We start from the raw sequence: 21444 nt of genomic DNA, 5'->3' as shown, positions 1-21444 counted from the left end.
TTGGCAATGCCTGCATTCAGAGCCTGTGCTCGGGGGTGGTTGGCCGAGAATGCCCGCCTTTTCTCCCATGCCTGTACTACCGATGGCTGTAGAGTAGACTGGGAGTGTGAGGATGACTGGGAAGGTGGTGCTGTGGGTGGAATTACACAAGGTCTCTGGGAGGAAGCCAAACCAGCTGTGCGTGAGCTGGAGGAAGAGGCAACACGAGCTGAAGAGGTGGTAGCTGCCGCTGTTGGTTGGCCTACATCTTCAGTGTGTTTCTGTAACTCCACCGCGTGCCTGGTCCGCACATGTTTCCACATATTTGTGGTATTGAGGTTGCTGACATTTTTCCCTCTTTTTACTTTATGATGACACAGCTTGCATTTGACAAAACAAATGTCATCTGCAACTGTGTCAAAAAAGGACCAGGCACTGCAAGTCTTGGGAGCGCCCTTTTTGGCTTTGGAAAGAGACAGGCTCCTAACGGGTGCCAAAGTGGAGGCTACAGGCTCCGCAGTCTTCCCCCTCCCTCTCCCTCTTTGGCCCGTAAGAGGAAGCTCTTCCTCTGAGCTGCTCCCACCACCTTCCTGTTCCTCACGCCACGATGGGTCAAGGACCTCATCATCTCCACTACCCTCTGCCACCAACTGCTCCTCCTGGGTAGTCTCAGCAGCACAGTACGCACGAGAAAGCGGCACCTGAGTTTCATCATCAGATGCGTACTGCGCTGTGGTCACCGGAGGCACTGGCCCACCTGCCTCTTCAGAGTCAGAGAGAAAAAGGTGTTGGGCATCACTGCACACTGCCTCTTCTTCCATTTCTCCAATGCTGCTTGGCTGGCCCCCTGTTTCCAAGCCAAGAGATTCAGAGAACAGAAGTAGAGACGGCTCCTGTCCTGGGCTCTCTGACTGCCTGGCCAATTTGGCAGGTGGTGAAGAGACAGATGGCTGCTCTCCAGTGCTCTGTGCCTGAGAGGATGTGGCACTAACTGAAGTCGATGCCGAGGCGTTAGCTGCCATCCACCCGACAACGGCTTCAATTTGGTCTTCACGCAGCAGCGGTGCACGGCGCTCTCCGACAAAGCTGCGCATGAAGGACTGTTCCCTGCTGAAACTGAGTGACGACGAGTCACCGGCGCCCGCAGCAGGCACAGAATCACCACGTCCTCTCCCTGCTCCTCTCCCTGCTCCGCGCCCACGCCCACGTGCCTTACTCCCTGCCCTCTTCATCTTGGTTGACAGATAAAGATAAGCAGAAAAGTACTAAGGCCTTAGTGTGCTTATTCCTGTAATGCTCCTCCTAACAGGTGTAAGAAACACTAATGTTGTAAATTGTGGACTAAACTTTATTATTTTGCAAATGTGGCCTACACAAGTGTAAGTTGTGTTTGGTGAACTTAACCTTTTTTTTGGTGCAGATCGGGCTACAGAGCTAGTTTAAATCACACGGAGACCGTGCAGACAGCCGTAAACGGCGCTGCAAGGCCAAGAAACCCTCCTCTCGGTTATCCTATATAGTGTTTTTCCACTATTTAGCTGGATACGAGTGGAAAGACACTAATAGGAATTTTTTTTTTCAAATTTTAAACTGGCTGCACTATTTGAAAAAAAGGAAATTGTTTTTCAAGGTATGAGGCAGTAACGCACCCTGAGCTGAATCCAACCGGCTATGGCTGCACACAGACTACAGGGCGAGCTGCGCTCACACAGAGACCGTGCAGACAGCCGTAAACGGCGCTGCAAGGCCAAAAAACCCTCCTCTAGGTTATCCTATATAGTGTTTTTCCACTATTTAGCTGGATACGAGTGGAAAGACACTAATAGGAATTTTTTTTTTCAAATTTTAAACAGGCTGCACTATTTGAAAAAAAGGAAAATTTTTCTCAAGGTATGAGCCAGTAACGAACCCTGAGCTGAATCCAACCGGCTATGGCTGCACACAGACTACAGGGCGAGCTGGGCTCACACGGAGACCGTGCAGACAGCCGTAAACGGCGCTGCAAGGCCAAAAAACCCTCCTCTCGGTTATCCTATATAGTGTTTTTCCACTATTTAGCTGGATACGAGTGGAAAGACACTAATAGGAATTTTTTTTTTCAGATTTTAAACAGGCTGCACTATTTGAAAAAAAGGAAAATTTTTCTCAAGGTATGAGCCAGTAACGAACCCTGAGCTGAATCCAACCGGCTATGGCTGCACACAGACTACAGGGCGAGCTGGGCTCACACGGAGACCGTGCAGACAGCCGTAAACGGCGCTGCAAGGCCAAAAAACCCTCCTCTAGGTTATCCTATATAGTGTTTTTCCACTATTTAGCTGGATACGAGTGGAAAGACACTAATAGGAATTTTTTTTTTCAAATTTTAAACAGGCTGCACTATTTGAAAAAAAGGAAAATTTTTCTCAAGGTATGAGCCAGTAACGAACCCTGAGCTGAATCCAACCGGCTATGGCTGCACACAGACTACAGGGCGAGCTGGGCTCACACGGAGACCGTGCAGACAGCCGTAAACGGCGCTGCAAGGCCCAAAAACCCCCCTCTAGGTTATCCTATGTAGTGTTTTTCCACAATAGAGCTGGAGACTGGTGGAAAAACACTAATAGGAAATTTGAGAAAAAATGTGCAGCAGGCTGCACTAAGAGCAAAAAAGAACAACTGTGTGAGGCAGTGTGAACCCCCCCTGAGCTGAATACAACCGGGTATATGGCTGCACACAGACTACAGAGTGAGCTGCACACACACACACACAGAGACCTTGCAGAACGCTGTTAAAACAGCGCTGCAAGGCAAGAGCAAGGTGAACAGTGAAGAACACACAGCGTTTTGCTAAATTAGCCTTTGGAAAGGAAAATAAAGCAATTAGCTAGCTCGACTGGCCCTCAGTTAGAACACAGCGTCCTGTCCCTAACTGAAATCACAGCAGAGTGAGCGCAAAATGGCGGCAGCGCTTTTTTATAGTGCAGAGTGACATCATTTCAGCAGCCAATCCCAGCCTTGCCAGTACTTACATGCCCACCATGCTAAACAGGATGTGCCCACACTTTCATTCATTCCTCATTGGCTGCTGCGTTCAATTTGAATTCTGGGAACTTCCGATTCCGGTATCCGATACGCGGGAAGTATCGGAATTCAGTATCGGAATTCCGATACCGCAAATATCGGCCGATACCCGATACTTGCGGTATCGGAATGCTCAACACTAATCAGACTACATACAGGCAACACCCAGGGAGGAGACATGGTGGGCGGTTCCCTCCTGCACTGCACCGCCCACAAAGCTTGGCCCAGAAAATGGAGGATTAACCCCTCTGAACATGAAATGCTGGAAGAAAACTTCCAAGCCCATGTCATAGAAAATAGACCTCTCTGTGATGCATATCTCCTCTGATACATTATCAGGGACCCTGACACATATCCCCCTTCCCTGACAGAAGCCAAAGGGTTTTTCACCAATCATTACCTAACCAGAGACTCCTCTCTGTTCATGGAGAATTCAACCCTTGAGGCACCACCCGACCTCGTCACTTCACCAACTACAGTCTGATCTGACTGTATTGTCACATTCGTTATTAGGTTTACTGTCTGACTGCTTCAGCCTTTTGCTGACAGTCTTTGACACAATTATAACCACTGCGTCCTCTCACATCAAAACGCTTTTTGCTGTCTCCCTGTTGGCGACTTTCTTTAACTCCTTCACCAAGTGGAGACTCGTCACATGAGACATATTTTCTTCCCTTTCATTCCCGGACCTACTTCCATGAACAGTTGAGGCATTCCTCCCCACTGCTGTTTGGTTTGAAAGTCGGAGACTCACACCCATTTATCGCAGCTGTGTGGCAATTGTACATTTTTCTAGCCTTAACTGCTCAATTTCTCTCAAGTATGCTATGTAATATTGAATGAGCATTTGTATATTTCCTATTCTCTCCTTCATTCCTGTTACAACTGGAATCATACCATCTTCACAAGGTAGCTTGACTGCCTCCCCTGTTATTCTCATCCTTGCGACTCCGGATTTATTCACAATCTCTTGAGTCATCCTCCGACATCTCCCAACCATCACTTGGACAAGATCATGGGGTACCTGGATGAAATCCTTGACGAACTCCAGCAAACTTTAAGCTCTCTTAACGACTTTCACACTCTCTCCATAAATTCGAAATAGTCCCCTGTCTTCTTTGAACTTAATGGATACAATACCTGGAATTTTCCTGGACTTCTGCAGGTTAATTCTGAGGGTGCATGCTGCCAATCCTCTCAAGTCCTTCATAATTTCCACCACTTTGTGATATGCTGCATTCAGCCGATTCTTCACTTCATGCAAACACATCGCAAGTGTAAGTCCCTCAGCATGACAACTTGCTTCACAGTGGCTTTACTTGCAGACACGACAATCAACTGATTAGCCAAGTACACTAGACAGGCTCCTATGGCCTTCGTAAAATCTTCATGCACTGCCTCCTTGGCACAGACTTCTCTCAAGTCTTTGGACACCTCTATTGTGCAATTAAAGGCAGGGTTATTCATCACCTTCTTGTCTTTACCAGCAGGTTCAGTTAAGCTCTCAGCTTCTGGTGAGACTTCCTTTAGGGCTTCCGCTTTCTCTTGCAACTCTGCAGCATCACCATCACCCTGTGCAGTGTTACCTTTAACCCCTACTGGGTTCACTGAAACCTCACCATTCTCATTTACGGTTATTTTACATTTTCCAGTTACGGTGTCATACCTCTCACCACGGTCCTCTTTACCTTCAGGAACTTCGGCGCTGATGTCGCCAACCAACTCCTCAGAGCCAGGTGCCTCATGGGACTTTTCTCCATATCTTTTTAGGATGTCTCCTCCACCCACACTTGCTAGGAACTCTTGTCCTATGGTGCTCCTGACCAACAGACCTGTTATGATCTGGTGGTTTAGGAACAACATGAGACAAGCTCTGAAGGAGGTGGTATCTGTACTGACCGCAAACCCTGAACCTAGCAGCGCAACTAAAAATAGCCGTGGGGGGTACCTGACGCTCCCTAGACCCCTCGGCACAGCCTAAGATCTAACTTCCCCTAAAGATGGAAACAGGAAACCTATCTTGCCTCAGAGAAAATCCCCAAAGGAAAGATAGCCCCCCACAAATATTGACTGTGAGAGGAGGGGAAAATAACATACGCAGAAATGAAATCAGATTTTAGCATAGGAGGCCAGTCTAGCTTGATAGATAGGACAGGAAAGGATACTGTGCGGTCAGTATAAAAACTACAAAACAATCCACACAGAGTTTACAAAATCTCCACACCTGACTAAAGGTGTGGAGGGTAAATCTGCTTCCCAGAGCTTCCAGCTAACAGAAAAAATCCATACTGACAAGCTGGACAAATATAGAATGCACAGAACAATAAGTCCACAACATGTGGACTGAAATGAGCAAAGCCAGAACTTATCTTTGCAGAACTGGTCAGGAAACCAGGAGAATCCAAGCAGAGATGTGAATCCAGCCAGGAACATTGACAAGTGGCACAGGCTGAAGAAAGAGCCAGACTTAAATAGCGGATAATAAGTCGAGGCAGCTGATGACAGCTAACTCCAAGGAGCAGCCATACCACTAGAAACCACAAGAGGGAGCCCAAGAGCAGAACTCACAAAAGTGCCACTAACAACACACCGGAGGGAGCCCAAGAGCGGAATTCACAACAGTACCCCCCCTTGAGGAGGGGTCACCGAACCCTCACCAGAGCCCCCAGGCCGATCAGGACGAGCCAAGTGAAAAGCACAAACCAAATCGGTAGCATGGACATTGGAGGCAACAACCCAAGAATTATCCTCCTGGACATAACCCTTCCACTTGACAAGATACTGAAGCCTCCGCCTCGAAAAACGAGAATCCAAAATCTTCTCAACCTCATATTCCAACTCTCCCTCAACCAACATCGGGGCAGGAGGGTCAACCGAGGGAACAACGGGCACCACATATCTCCGCAACAAAGATCTGTGGAAAACATCATGAATGGCAAAAGAGGCAGGAAGAGCCAAACGAAAAGACACCGGATTAATAATTTCAGAAATTTTATAAGGACCAATAAACCGAGGCTTAAACTTAGGAGAAGAAACCTTCATAGGAACATGACGAGAAGACAACCAAACCAAATCCCCCACACGAAGCCGGGGACCAACACGCCGACGGCAGTTAGCAAAACGTTGAGCCCTTTCCTGAGACAACGTCAAATTGTCCACCACATGAGTCCAAATCTGCTGCAGCCTGTCCACCACAGAATTAACACCAGGACAATCAGAAGGCTCAACCTACCCAGAAGAAAAACGAGGATGAAAACCAAAATTACAAAAGAAAGGTGAAACCAAAGTAGCCGAACTAGCCCGATTATTAAGGGCAAACTCGGCCAACGGCAAGAAAGACACCCAATCATCCTGATCAGCAGACACAAAGCATCTCAAATAGGTCTCCAAGGTCTGATTAGTTCGCTCAGTTTGGCCATTAGTCTGAGGATGAAACGCCGAAGAAAAAGACAAATCAATGCCCATCCTAGCACAAAATGCCCGCCAAAATCTAGAGACAAACTGAGAACCTCTGTCACACACAATATTCTCCGGAATGCCATGCAAACGAACCACATGCTGAAAAAACAATGAAACCAGATCTGAGGAGGAAGGCAACTTAGGCAAAGGTACCAGATGGACCATTTTAGAGAACCGGTCACAAACAACCAAGATAACAGACATCTTCTGGGAAACAGGAAGATCCGAAATAAAATCCATGGAAATATGCGTCCAGGGCCTCTCAGGGACCGGCAAAGGCAAAAGCAACCCACTAGCACGGGAACAGCAAGGCTTGGCCCGGGCACAAGTCCCACAGGACTGCACAAAAGCACGCACATCGTGAGACAAGGAAGGACTAGCAACCAAATCTCTGGTACCAAAAATCCCAGGATGACCAGCCAACACTGAACAATGAACCTCAGAAATTACCTTACTTGTCCATCTTTCAGGAACAAACAGCTTCCCCACTGGACAGCGGTCAGGCCTATCAGCCTGAAATTCCTGAAGCAACCGCCACAAATCAGGGGAGATAGCAGAAAGAATCACCCCCTCCTTAAGAATGCCAACCGGCTCCATGACTGCAGGAGAATCAGGAGAAAAACTCCTAGAAAGGGCATCAGCCTTAACATTCTTAGATCCCGGAAGATACGAGACCACAATATCAAAACGGGAGAAAAACAGGGACCATCGAGCCTGTCTAGGATTCAGCCGCTTGGCCGACTCGAGGTAAATCAGATTCTTATGATCGGTCAGGACCACAACACGGTGTTTAGCTCCCTCAAGCCAATGTCGCCACTCCTCAAACGCCCACTTCATAGCCAACAAATCCCGATTGCCGACATCATAATTGCATTCCGCAGGCGAAAACTTTCTGGAAAAAAAAGCACACGGTTTCATCAAAGAACCATCAGACTCCCTATGAGACAAAACGGCCCCTGCCCCAATCTCAGAAGGGTCGACCTCAACCTGAAAAGGAAGAGAAACATCCGGTTGACGCAATACAGGGGCAGAAGTAAATCGGCGTTTAAGCTCCTGAAAGGCCTCAACAGCCTCAGAGGACCAATTCGTCACATCAGCGCCTTTCTTCGTCAAATCAGTAAGGGGCTTAACCACACTGGAAAAGTTGGCAATGAAACGGCGATAGAAATTAGCAAAGCCCAAAAATTTTTGAAGTCCCTTCACAGATGTGGGTTGGATCCAGTCATGAATAGCTTGGACCTTAACAGGATCCATTTCTATAGACGAGGGAGAAAAAATAAAACCCAAAAAAGAGACCTTCTGAACTCCGAATAGGCACTTAGACCCCTTCACAAATAAAGCATTATCACGAAGGATCTGGAACACCATCCTGACCTGCTTCACATGAGACTCCCAATCATTGGAAAAAATCAAAATATCATCCAAATATACGACCATAAATTTATCAAGATAATTGCGGAAAATATCATGCATGAAAGACTGGAACACAGATGGAGCATTAGAGAGCCCAAATGGCATCACAAGGTATTCAAAATGGCCTTCGGGCGCATTAAATGCAGTTTTCCATTCGTCACCCTGTTTTACACGAACAAGATTATATGCCCCTCGGAGGTCAATCTTAGTAAACCAACTAGCCCCCTTAATCTGAGCAAACAAATCAGTAAGCAGAGGCAAGGGGTATTGGAATTTAACCCTGATCTTATTAAGAAGACGATAATCAATACAGGGTCTCAAGGAGCCATCCTTCTTAGCAACAAAAAAGAAACCCGCTCCCAATGGTGACGAAGAGGGCCGAATGTGCCCTTTCTCCAAAGATTCCTTAACATAGCTCCGCATTGCGGCATGCTCTGGCACAGACAGATTGAAAAGTCGGCCCTTAGGGAACTTACAACCAGGAATCAAGTTAATAACACAATCACAGTCCCTGTGTGGAGGAAGGGAACTGGACTTGGGCTCATCGAATATATCCTGGAAATCCGACAAAAACTCAGGGACCTCAGAAGAGGGGGAAGAGGAAATTGACATCAAAGGTACGTCGCTATGTACTCCTCGACAACCCCAACTAGTCACCGACATAGTTTTCCAATCCAGCACCGGATTATGTTCCTGTAACCATGGAAATCCTAGCACAACAACATCGTGCAGGTTATGCAACACCAGAAAACGGCAATCTTCCTGATGTGCAGGAGCCATGTACATAGTCATCTGTGTCCAGTACTGAGGTTTATCCTTGGCCAAGGGTGTAACATCAATGCCCCTCAAAGGAATAGGGCTCTGCAAAGGCTGCAAGGAAAAACCACAGCGCCTGGCGAATTCTAAGTCCATTAAGTTCAGGGCAGTGCCTGAATCCACAAATGCCATGACAGAAAAGGACGACAATGAGCAAATCAGGGTCACAGATAAGAGAAATTTAGGCTGTATAGTACTAATGGTAACAGACCTAGCGACTCTCTTAGTACGCTAAGGGCAATCAGAGATAACATGAGCCGAATCACCACAGTAAAAACAGCCTATTCTGACGTCTGAATTCTTGCCGTTCTATTCTAGTCAAAATCCTATCACATTGCATAGGTTCAGGACTATGCTCAGAGGATACTGCCATATGGTGCACAGCTTTACGCTCGCGCAGACGCCGATCAATCTGAATGGCTAGAGACATAGATTCGCTCAAACCGGCAGGCGTAGGAAAGCCCACCATAACATCTTTAAGGGTTTCAGAAAGACCTTTTCTGAAAATAGCAGCCAGAGCCTCTTCATTCCATTTAGTGAGCACAGACCATTTTCTAAATTTCTGGCAGTATAACTCTGCCGCTTCCTGACCTTGACACAAGGCCAACAGGGTCTTTTCTGCATGATCCACAGAATTAGGTTCATCATACAATAATCCGAGCGCTTGAAAAAATGCATCTACATTCAATAATGCCGGATCCCCTGTTTCAAGAGAAAAAGCCCAGTCTTGAGGATCACCACGCAGCAAGGATATGATGATTTTCACCTGCTGAATGGGATCACCAGAAGAACGGGGTTTCAGAGCAAAAAACAATTTGCAGTTATTTTTAAAGTTCAAAAACTTGGATCTGTCCCCAAAAAACAAATCAGGAGTAGGAATTTTGGGCTCTAAAGCCGGAGTCTGGACAACATAGTCCTGGATATTCTGTACTCTTGCAGCAAGTTGATCCACACGAGAAAACAAACCCTGAACATCCATGCCAAAACATATATCCTGAACCACCCAGATATCAAGAGGAAAAAAAAGACAAACCAAAGCACAGAAAAAAAAATGGTTCAGAACTTTCTTTTCCTTCTTTTGAGATACATTTAATTCATTTTTGGCCACTTGTACTGTTATTATCTGGTGGTTTAGGAACAACATGAGACAAGCTCTGAAGGAGGTGGTATCTGTACTGACCGCAAACCCTGAACCTAGCAGCGCAACTAAAAATAGCCGTGGGGGGTACCTGACGCTCTCTAGACCCCTCGGCACAGCCTAAGATCTAACTTCCCCTAAAGATGGAAACAGGAAACCTATCTTGCCTCAGAGAAAATCCCCAAAGGAAAGATAGCCCCCCACAAATATTGACGGTGAGAGGAGGGGAAAATAACATACGCAGAAATGAAATCAGATTTTAGCATAGGAGGCCAGTCTAGCTTGATAGATAGGACAGGAAAGGATACTGTGCGGTCAGTACAAAAACTACAAAACAATCCACACAGAGTTTACAAAATCTCCACACCTGACTAAAGGTGTGGAGGATAAATCTGCTTCCCAGAGCTTCCAGCTAACAGAAAAAATCCATACTGACAAGCTGGACAAATATAGAATGCACAGAACAATAAGTCCACAACATGTGGACTGAAATGAGCAAAGCCAGAACTTATCTTTGCAGAACTGGTCAGGAAACCAGGAGAATCCAAGCAGAGATGTGAATCCAGCCAGGAACATTGACAAGTGGCACAGGCTGAAGAAAGAGCCAGACTTAAATAAAGGATAATAAGTGGAGGCAGCTGATGACAGCTAACTCCAAGGAGCAGCCATACCACTAGAAACCACAAGAGGGAGCCCAAGAGCAGAACTCATAAAAGTGCCACTTACAACCACCGGAGGGAGCCCAAGAGCGGAATTCACAACACAGATCATCCACCTTTAGTTCAGAAGTCATTGAGGACACCATCATCACATTCTTTGTCAGCTCCTTCTCTGCAACTTCACCTTGTAGACTCCTGTCGTTACAATGTTTCAGTTCATTATTTTTTTTGAATACCACTGTTTTCTTTAGCAGCAACGGTTGTCTCTGGCAACCTAATTTCCTGACTCAAAGTTACAGAGGATGCAGCCTGTTCCGTCTCTCTGCGTCTATTGCGTTTCCGGGGACTGGAGGAGGACTTTCCCTTTTTACTTGGCTTTTCATCACTGCACCCTATTTCAGCTTTGTCAGAGTTACAGTCCAGACTGGGGTCATCGTCGCTCACCCTGGTTCTTTGGAACAACAAGTTCCCACCCTACCAGGTGTTGACCCCCTTGTCTAGAGATAATTCCCCATTAGCAACGGTCACAGTATTGTCACAGTATTATACCTTTTCACTAGTTGCGATATTTTGATTAGTTATCATTTGGGGGCGTCATAGTCCGTTTCTCTATAGGTTTAATTTAGTATGGGAGTTGTCCTGTTTTCCAGTAACAAATTTGGCATCCGTATCCTGGCCAGGGCATTAGTGGGTGTTTCAAAAATGTCGGTCTATGATCAATTACATACACTTTATGTATCTCTCTGTACCTCTCTTCTTTCTTAAATTATTAGCTGTCCTTATCTCCACCCCCTATGCCACCCCCACGCCCAATTTCATTATTTGTGCCCAGGTCTCTATCTGCACTATCTCCCCCTCCTATAAAATGAATACCCCTCCAATCCCTAGTTTAAACACTCCTCCAACCTTCTAGCCATTTTGTCCCCCAGCACAGCTGCACCTTCCCCATTGAGGTGCAGCACGTCCCTAGCGTAGAGCCTATAGCTAACTGAGAAGTTGGCCCAGTTCCCCAGGAACCCAAACCCCTTCTTCCTACACCAATTCTTGAACACCTTATTAACCTCCCTAATCTCCCGTTGCCTCTCTGGCGTGGCACATGGTACAGGCAGTGTTTCAGAAAATACCACCTTGGAGGTCCTTGCTTTAAACTTGCAGTCTAATTCCCTGAAATCATCTTTAAGGACCTTCCACCTACCTCTAGCCTTGTAATTTGTGCCAATGTGCACGATGACTGCTGGGTCCTCGCCAGCCCCTCCCAGTTATCTGTCAACCCGATCTGTCTTTGAGACAGATTGCCCTATCTGTTCCCCTAATAATTGAGTCCTCAACTACCAGCACCTGTCTGGCCTGCCCTGCTCTCCTATTTCCCCCCTTACTGGAGCAGGCACTCCTCCGGCTTTCAGAAGACATGCCTTGCTGCAGCAGTGCTACCATTGTACTGGCACTCCCCTCATCTGCCAACTTAGCAAATGTATTGGGGTGTGCCAGATCAGGACTAGCCTCCCTGGCACTCTTCCCTCTACCCCGCTTTCTGTCACCAGCTTGCTGCTTCACTGTCCTGCAGCTCCATCCTAGCATCCCCCTCCTCATCTATCCCATTGAGCGTCTGCTCAGTGAGCAGAAGACTCCTTTCCATATTGTCAATACATATCAGTGTTGCCAGCTGCACATTTAGATCCAGTATCTTGGCTTCCAAATGCACAAAATGCTCACATCTCGCACGGCAGTATGCACCCTCAACCGGCTGTTCAAGGATTGCATACATGTGGCAAGATGTACACCGGATGGCAGTATCAATAGTGTAGCACATTTCCTAATGGCGTTACACCAGACAGAAAAGATAAATAAATGCAAAGTATTAATAAAATACAGATAACAGATGCGGTCAGTTTAGTGTTACAGCTTGGTGAAGGCACACAATAAATTCTCTCACGGCCAGCAGGGGAGCGAGGTAGCGTACAGCAGTGAGGGTCGGTGCTGTGACGTCGTCTCATGGAGCGAAAATTAACTGTCTCCTGTTGCGTACTCTGCCTTCCCGCTGAGTCTCTCCTTTTCCCGCGTGCAGCACCTTTTATCTCTGTAATGCCTCCTTCAGACAAGTGCAAAAGTCTGTCCAGGTCTAAATGCTTTCCCTCTGCAACAACGGTGACAGTCCCGATGGTTCCGGGGCTGGCACAAGAAAAGGACCACCGGTCCAGTCCATCTTCCTACACTCCTCCCCTCCTTAAGCTCACACGGGCGAGATTTTTTGTAAAATATGTTGGTGTTCTGTGGCTTTTTGAGCAGTTTACTTCCAAACAAATTGGTCCTGATTGTATCAATTGTGGGTATTCCAGCTGTTGTTCATTCGGAGCACCTTAAGTCAGAAGGAGTAATGGAGTCACCTTCAGGAACATCTGGAACTTGTTCTGCTGGTGGACCCTCGGATGCTCTTTCACGCTCTGCTTCTTCGCAATTTATTACCTCTGCTACAGGTTCCTCCGTAACATCTTGTTCACTTCTGATTTGATCTGGATCTTTTGACATACAGCGCAGCAGCATGATTCGGTGAACTACCTGACTGGCGGAGTCCTCCCCCCTTTCAGTTTGAATTTCGTATCCAGGACCTGCAGAGTCAATCTGCCGTTTCACCCAATACGGGTGTTTCTCCCACAGGTATTCTAGTTTATTTCGAGGGTGTTTCTCCTGTACTTATACACGGTCACCAACTTGAAGATCTGTTCCTCGGTGTGGAATTCTCTCTGCGTGTTCTACTTCTTGAAGGTTGGTCTGCACCAGGCGATGCAAAGTCAGCATCCGATGACGATGCTCTTGAACCCAGGTGGACACCCCCGTCTGTGGATACTCCTTCTCAGGCTCCAGCTAAAGCTCAGCGATGTCTTTCCCTGTACGCCCAAACAGCAGGGAAAAAGGGGGCATAGCCGGTTACTCGGTTTACACGGTTGTTATACACCCACACTGATTCAGCTATGTACTTGGGCCATCGAGCCTTCCGATCTTCTTCCAGTGTTCTCAGCATCTGAATAAGAGTGCGATTGAATCACTCACAGGCTTCATTTCCTTGTGGATGTTAGGGTGTGGTTTGAGACTTCTCGATCTGATACAACCGGTGTAATTCCTCCATTACTTTTCTCAAAAAACAGGCCCCCTGGACAGAATGAATTTGTCTTGGGCAGCCGCATATTTGAATAAAGTTTTTAGAGATGGCATGTGCGGCGGATTCAGCAGTCTGATCTCGTGTTGGGGTCACAACAGCAAACTTTGAAAAAAGTGGTCCACCATCACTAAATGTTCATTTCCTTGATGGGCTGAGCCGATAGTCTGGTATCCACTGGGGCCGAGGTCACAATGGTCTGTGTGGGGGCTTTCTCCTCAGGTGGTTTTGCTAGCTCACAACTTCTGCACAATCTACAGGTCTCTTCCACTACTGCTCTTAATCGGTGGTGGTACACAAGTCGTTGTAACCACTGGAAGGTCTTTTCCTGGCCGAAGTGTGCCCCCTGTTCATGCGCTTCTGTGGCCACCTCAGATAATAGGTACTCCAGGATCACCACTTGCCAGGTGGCGCCGAGCTCCTGCCGTAGGTGCACCTTCTGATACAGCAGCCCAATCCGCATCTGAAGTCGTTCCCATTGCCGAAGAATCTTCAAAGTCCCTGGGCATAGGGCATTTCTTTCTTCTTGACCGTGAGGCTGTTTGGATGTCACCCACTGTCTTAGTTGGGCCAGTTCCCCATCTTCTTGCTGTAACCGCACCTATTCGTCACGAGTTCGACTCACAACTCCCTGATAGGTCAACACTTGCACCAGTTCCTGCATAGCCACCACCATCCTGACGGAATTTCGGAATCTGGGGTTCTCCTCGTCTTCCAATTCTTCATTTCTATTTCACTCTGGCTGTGCATGTTTTGCCCTGGAAAAGGCATCAGCATGACTGTTCTCAGCTCCTCTCTTGCAAGCGATTTTATACTGAAACTTCGCCATCTTAGCCACCCACCGCTGTTCCACAGCTCCCAATTTCGCATTCTCCAAATGGGCGAAAGGGTTGTTATCTGTCCGCACCAGTACTTCAGACCCGGACAGGTATTCCGCAAACTTCTCTTTCATAGCCCACACCAACCCCAGTAACTCTAGCTTGAAGGAATTGTAGTTTTCGGGATTTTGTTCGGAATCATGAAGGGATCGACTCGCATAAGCGATCACCTTCTCTCTCCCGATCTGCATCTGCGACAACACAACCCCAATCCATGCAAGCTACCATCGGTGTGGAGAATGAACGGCAGGGAGAAGTCCTGACCCCAGAGTGTGAGGGGCTCTCTGTGGTTACACCTGATCCTTGTGTGTGAGGGGCTCTCTGTGGTTACACCTGACCCCAGAGTGTGAGGGACTCTCTGTGATTACACCTGATCCTTGTGTGTGAGGGGCTCTCTGTGGTTACACCTGACCCCAGAGCGTGAGGGACTCTCTGTGATTACACCTGACCCTTGTGTGTGAGTGGCTCTCTGTGGTTACACCGGACCCCTGTGAGGGGCTCTCCATGGTTACATCTGACCTTTGTGTGTGAGGGGCTCTCTGTGGTTGCACCTGACCCCAGAGTGTGAGGGACTCTCTGCAGTTACACCTGACCTTTGAGTGTGAGGGGATATGTGATTACACCTGACCCCTGTGTGTGAGGGGCTCTCTGTGGTTACACCTGACCCCAGAGTGTGAAGGGCTCTCTGTGGTTACAACTGACACTTGTGTGTGAGGGGCTCTCTGTGGTTACACCTGACCCTTGTGTGTGAGGGGCTCTCTGTGCTTACACCTGACCCATGTGAGGGGCTCTCTGTGGTTACACCTGACCCCTGTGTGTGAGGGGGCTCTCTGTGGTTACACCTGACCCTTGTGTTTGAGGGGCTCTCTGTGGTTACACTTGACCCCAGAGTGTGAGGGGCTCTCTGTGGTTACAACTGACCCCAGTGTGTGATGGGTGTTATGAACAGGTAATTCAGAACCACAATGGACCTTGAAGTTCAGAGCATACAAAGTGACCTGACATTTACCAAAAACATATGACGAGCTCTGAGACGTGGAAACTCTGCTGACCGCAATCCCTAATCCTATCAAACCACACTAGAGGTAGCCGTGGATTGCGCCTAACGCTCCCTATGCAACTCGGCACAGCCTGAGAAACTAACTAGCCCTGAAGATAGAAAAATAAGCCTACCTTGCCTCAGAGAAATTCCCCAAAGGAAAAGGCAGCCCCCCACATATAATGACTGTGAGTAAAGATGAAATACAAACACAGAGATGAAATAGATTTAGCAAAGTGAGGCCCGACTTACTGAATAGACCGAGGATAGGAAAGATAGCTTTGCGGTCAACACAAAAACCTACAAACAACCACGCAGAGGGGCAAAAAGACCCTCCGCACCGACTAACGGTACGGAGGTGCTCCCTCTGCGTCTCAGAGCTTCCAGCAAGCAAGAAAAACCAATATAGCAAACTGGACAGAAAATATAGAAAACAAAAATAACATAAGCAGAACTTAGCTTATACAGGAAGACAGGCCACAGGAACGATCCAGGAGGAAGCAAGACCAAAACTAGAACATTGACTGGAGGCCAGGATCAAAGCACCAGGTGGAGTTAAATAGAGCAGCACCTAACGACTTAACCTCATCACCTGAGGAAGGAAACTCAGAAGCCGCAGTACCACTCTCATCCACCAAAGGAAGCTCATAGACAGAACCAGCCGCAGTACCACTCACGACCACAGGAGGGAGCTTGGCCACAGAATTCACAACAGATGGGCTCTCTGTGGTTACACCTGACCTCAGGGTGTGAGGGGCTCTCTGTGATTACACCTGACCCTTGTGTGTGAGGGGCTCTCTGTGGTTACACCTGACACTTGTGTGTGAGGGGCTCTCTGTGGTTACACCTCACCCTTGTGTGTGAGGGGTTCTCTGTGCTTACACCTGACCCCTGGGAAGGGCTCTCTGTGATGACACCTGATCCCTGTGTGTGTGAGGGACTCTCTGTGCTTACACCTGTCCCTTGTGTGTGAGGGGCTCTCTGTGGTTTCACCTCACCCTTGTGTGTGAGGGGCTCTCTGTGGTTACACCTCACGCTTGTGTGTGCGGGGTTCTCTGTGCTTACACCTGACCCGTGAGGGGCTCTCAGTGGTTACACCTGAACCCTGTGTTTGAGGGGCTCTCTGTGCTTGTGCAACACCCCAGAGTCCTGGTTCGTTGCAGTAATGTTATTCTTCCACCAGGGGGAGTGATGCTATGTCTGAGGGCAATGAAGGAGACCTTCTGTCCAGGTATCACAACCACAAACACACTTCACACTCCAGTCCGTCAGGGGGAGCCATGCTTCTATCTATTAGGGCACTCCTCACACTTAGGTAAAACTGGTGGGTTGGTTAGGAAGTGAGACAGAAGCTGACTGGAGGGAGTATAAGATAGTCAGTGACTCCCGACCGAGTTTGGCAGAGGCTGGTTGGAGTGGTTTCCAGCCAGCTCCAGACTGTGGCCTGTGGAAGACGAGGGTACACAGAGCTGCGTCTGCATCCCATGCGGCAGCATCCTAAGAAAGGACACGAAAGGAATTGTGTTGCAGTGAGTGAGCAACGAAGTCATAGCAAAAGGAGAGGAACATCAGTGGGAGACCAGCTAGAAGCAGGCTGCCTCTTTCTGAAGCGCACTACCGGTAGCCAGAACACCGAGGGAGTAAGGATCTCTATGCCGTTACTTCAGAGACTGGCAGGACAGTTGATTCCACGTTGACTGCCCGACCATATACCCAGGTGGCAGGGTGGCAACTTGTGGGGGCCGGGGCGTCTCTAGGGTCCTTGTAAAAAGCCTCAGGCCACCAGTCATATGGGTTTGTCCTAGCTGTCAGGGGGACAGAGAGAAGAGACTTAACATCTATAATAGTTGTGAGGACCTTACCGAGTTGCTCAGCAGGGAGGTACTACAACGCCCAGGCCCTAGAGGAAGGCTATTGAATTCCACCTGGCTAAGGGGACTCTGGATTTGCCTTCAGACCGGCCAGACTCTGCCTACCTGTGGTGCCCACCCTGGACTGTGGACGCTGAAGCCTTCAATAAAGGTAAAGAGACTGCAACCTTGTGTCCTCATTATTCACTGCGCCTCACATCAACCACCATCCACCATCTACACTCTAGGAAGCCCTGGGGACATACTTCACCTGTGGGAAGGTATACCATCTAGCTGCCATAACATCACCCCAGCGGACACCTAAGCAACGTCGGTCACCCTGACTGAATACCACAGGTGGCGTCACGAACATTATCCCTTTAAAGACCTTTCCCCATTTCATCAACGGACCTCCCGAGGGCCACGGACCGGGTCAGCCACCGTGACATCCCCACTGAGAACCAAAGGACCCGGTACCGAGTACCCCACGGCCCCTGGGGGTGCTCCACTTACACCTCTCCCTTCTGTTTGAGGGGCTCTGTGTGCTTACACCTGTCCCTTGTGTTTGAGGGGCTCTGTGTGCTTACACCTGTCCCTCGTGTTTGAGGGGCTCTGTGTACTTACACCCAGTGGCGTAGGAAGGGGGGTGCGGGGGGGGCGGGCCGCCCCGGGTGGCACAATGTGGGGGCGGCTATCAGCGCGGCTGCGCGCACTCATTCTCTGCTCCTTCCTCCCAGCATTATGAGGACTGGAGCAGAGCGCTGGGAGTGCGCGCGGCCGTGCAGAGTTGCTGGCTGCAGTGTAGCAGGGGCACACAGTCACACACGCTGTGACTCACCCCCGCACCTGCAGTCAGCAGCAGAAGCTCCGATCCCGCCCCTCCAGCAGCGTCACAGCTCTCACAATGTGAAGAGCCATGGAGGGGCGGGGCTAAATGTCGGGGGCGGAGCCACGGACAAGCAGGAAGAAGAGGCAGAAGGAAATATGAAAATCAGAGCGGGAGACAGAAAAGATGTGAGAACAGAGACAGAAAACAACAGAGAGGCAAGACACAGGTGAGAAGTATATATGTATATATATATATATATATATATATATATATATATTACATCATTGTCTAAGGGTCACACTTCCGTCTTTCTGTCTGTCCTTCTGTCTTTCTTTCTTTCACGGATATTCATTGGTCGCGGCCTCTGTCTGTCGTCGCTGATTGGTCTCGGCAGCTGCCTGTCATGGCTGCCGCGACCAATCAGCGATGGGCACAGTCCGATTAGTCCCTCCGCTGCAGTCAGTGCCCGACGCCTGCTCTATACTCCCCACAATCAGCGCCCGCTCCATAATCCCCTCCAGTCACCACTCACACAGGGTTAATAGCAGCGGTAACGGGCCGCGGTGTAACGCACTCCGTTACCGCTGCTATTAACCCTGTGTGTCCCCAACTATTTACTATTGATGCTGCCTATGCAGCATCAATAGTAAAAATATGTCATGTTAAAAATAATAAAAAAATGAAAAAACCTGCTATACTCACCCTCCATCGCCTTTCCCGCTCCTCGCAACGCTCCAGTGCCCGCTCCATGCAAGCGGCAGCTTCCGGTGCCAAGGATGGTATGTGAGAAGGACCTGCCATGACATCACGGTCATGTGACCGCAACGTCATCACAGGTCCTGCGCTCATACCAACCCTGGGACTGGAAGCTGCCTCATGCGATACAGGGCCAGAATTCATCGGAGGGTGAGTATATGTTTATTTTTTATTTTAAGTCTGTATACTACGTGGCTCTGTGCTGTATACTCCATCACTGGGCAATATACTACGTGGCTGGGCAATATGCTACGTGGGCTGTGCAATATACTACATGGCTGTGTTATATACTACGTGGCTGGGCAATATGCTACGTGGGCTGTGCAATATACTACGTGGCTGTGTTATATACTACGTGGCTGTGTTATATACTACGTGGCTGTGTTATATACTACGTGGCTGTGTTATATACTACGTGGCTGTGCTATACGCTATGTGGGCTGTGCTATATACTGCGTGGGCTGTGTTATACACTACGTGGCTGTGCTATATGCTACGTGGGCTGTGTTATATGCTATGTGGCTATGCTATATTTCTCTGCTGTATCTGCATCATGAATCATGCTATGTGTTAAAGGGGGGGCCCACTGAGACTCTTTCGCCCGGGGCCCTCTAAAACCGCGGCCGGCGCTGCAGCTGTTTAACGCTATTGACGTGCGGGCCTGCGCCCGTACGTCAATAGTTAACAACAGCCACCAGCCATTTGGAGGCTGGCAGCTGAAGTCGGCCGCAGCGCACACGTCGACGGCTTCTGACGTCATTGTCAGTCGCCGGCGAGTGCACGCTTCAGCTGCGTGGAGAGAGCAGGAGCGCGGTCAGGTAAGCAGAACTTGTTTTTTTTTTTCGCAGACCCTATCATGTGTGTTGCCCTATTTTTGGTAACCTTTGTGTGTATTGAGCCGAGGGGGGGGGGGGGGGCGCCAAACTCGGGAGCAGCCCCGGGCGGCAAAAGCTCTAGCTACGCCCCTGCTTACACCTGTCCCTCGTGTTTGAGGGGCTCTGTGTGCTTACACCTGTCCCTTGTGTTTGAGGGGCTCTGTGTGCTTACACCTGTCCCTTGTGTTTGAGGGGCTCTCTGTGGTTACACCTGTCCCTTGTGTTTGAGGGGCTCTGTGTGCTTACACCTGTCCCTTGTTTGAGGGGCTCTCTGTGGTTACACCTGTCCCTTGTGTTTGAGGGGCTCTCTGTGGTTACACCTGTCCCTTGTGTTTGAGGGGCTCTGTGTGCTTACACCTGTCCCTTGTGTTTGAGGGGCTCTGTGTGCTTACACCTGTCCCTTGTGTTTGAGGGGCTCTCTGTGGTTACACCTGTCCCTCGTGTTTGAGGGGCTCTGTGTGCTTACACCTGTCCCTTGTGTTTGAGGGGCTCTCTGTGGTTACACCTGTCCCTTGTGTTTGAGGGGCTCTGTGTGCTTACACCTGTCCCTTGTTTGAGGGGCTCTCTGTGGTTACACCTGTCCCTTGTGTTTGAGGGGCTCTCTGTGGTTACACCTGTCCCTTGTGTTTGAGGGGCTCTGTGTGCTTACACCTGTCCCTTGTGTTTGAGGGGCTCTGTGTGCTTACACCTGTCCCTTGTGTTTGAGGGGCTCTCTGTGGTTACACCTGTCCCTCGTGTTTGAGGGGCTCTGTGTGCTTACACCTGTCCCTTGTGTTTGAGGGGCTCTCTGTGGTTACACCTGTCCCTCGTGTTTGAGGGGCTCTGTGTGCTTACACCTGTCCCTTGTGTTTGAGGGGCTCTCTGTGGTTACACCTGTCCCTTGTGTTTGAGGGGCTCTGTGGTTACACCTGTCCCTTGTGTTTGAGGGGCTCTCTGTGGTTACACCTGTCCCTTGTGTTTGAGGGGCTCTGTGTGCTTACACCTGTCCCTCGTGTTTGAGGGGCTCTCTGTGGTTACACCTGTCCCTTGTGTTTGAGGGGCTCTCTGTGGTTACACCTGTCCCTTGTGTTTGAGGGGCTCTGTGTGCTTACACCTGTCCCTTGTGTTTGAGGGGCTCTGTGTGCTTACACCTGTCCCTTGTGTTTGAGGGGCTCTCTGTGGTTACACCTGTCCCTCGTGTTTGAGGGGCTCTGTGTGCTTACACCTGTCCCTCGTGTTTGAGGGGCTCTCTGTGGTTACACCTGTCCCTTGTGTTTGAGGGGCTCTGTGGTTACACCTGTCCCTTGTGTTTGAGGGGCTCTCTGTGGTTACACCTGTCCCTTGTGTTTGAGGGGCTCTGTGTGCTTACACCTGTCCCTTGTGTTTGAGGGGCTCTCTGTGGTTACACCTGTCCCTTGTGTTTGAGGGGCTCTCTGTGGTTACACCTGTCCCTCGTGTTTGAGGGGCTCTGTGTGCTTACACCTGTCCCTTGTGTTTGAGGGGCTCTCTGTGGTTACACCTGTCCCTTGTGTTTGAGGGGCTCTGTGGTTACACCTG

General features: G+C 49.0%; 1 pseudogene; it reads right to left on the bottom strand.

The window, feature by feature from the left end:
* Nucleotides 1-3802: 3802 nt before the first annotated feature.
* On the bottom strand, nucleotides 3803-4905 carry LOC138643337 (RNA-binding protein fxr1-B-like; annotated as a pseudogene).
* Nucleotides 4906-21444: the final 16539 nt, after the last annotated feature.

The sequence above is a fragment of the Ranitomeya imitator genome, chromosome 6, assembly GCF_032444005.1.
Source record: "Ranitomeya imitator isolate aRanImi1 chromosome 6, aRanImi1.pri, whole genome shotgun sequence".
Lineage (NCBI taxonomy): Eukaryota > Metazoa > Chordata > Amphibia > Anura > Dendrobatidae > Ranitomeya > Ranitomeya imitator.
The sequence above is the reverse complement of the archived record's forward strand: the minus strand, read 5'-3'. Positions and strand labels throughout refer to the sequence as shown.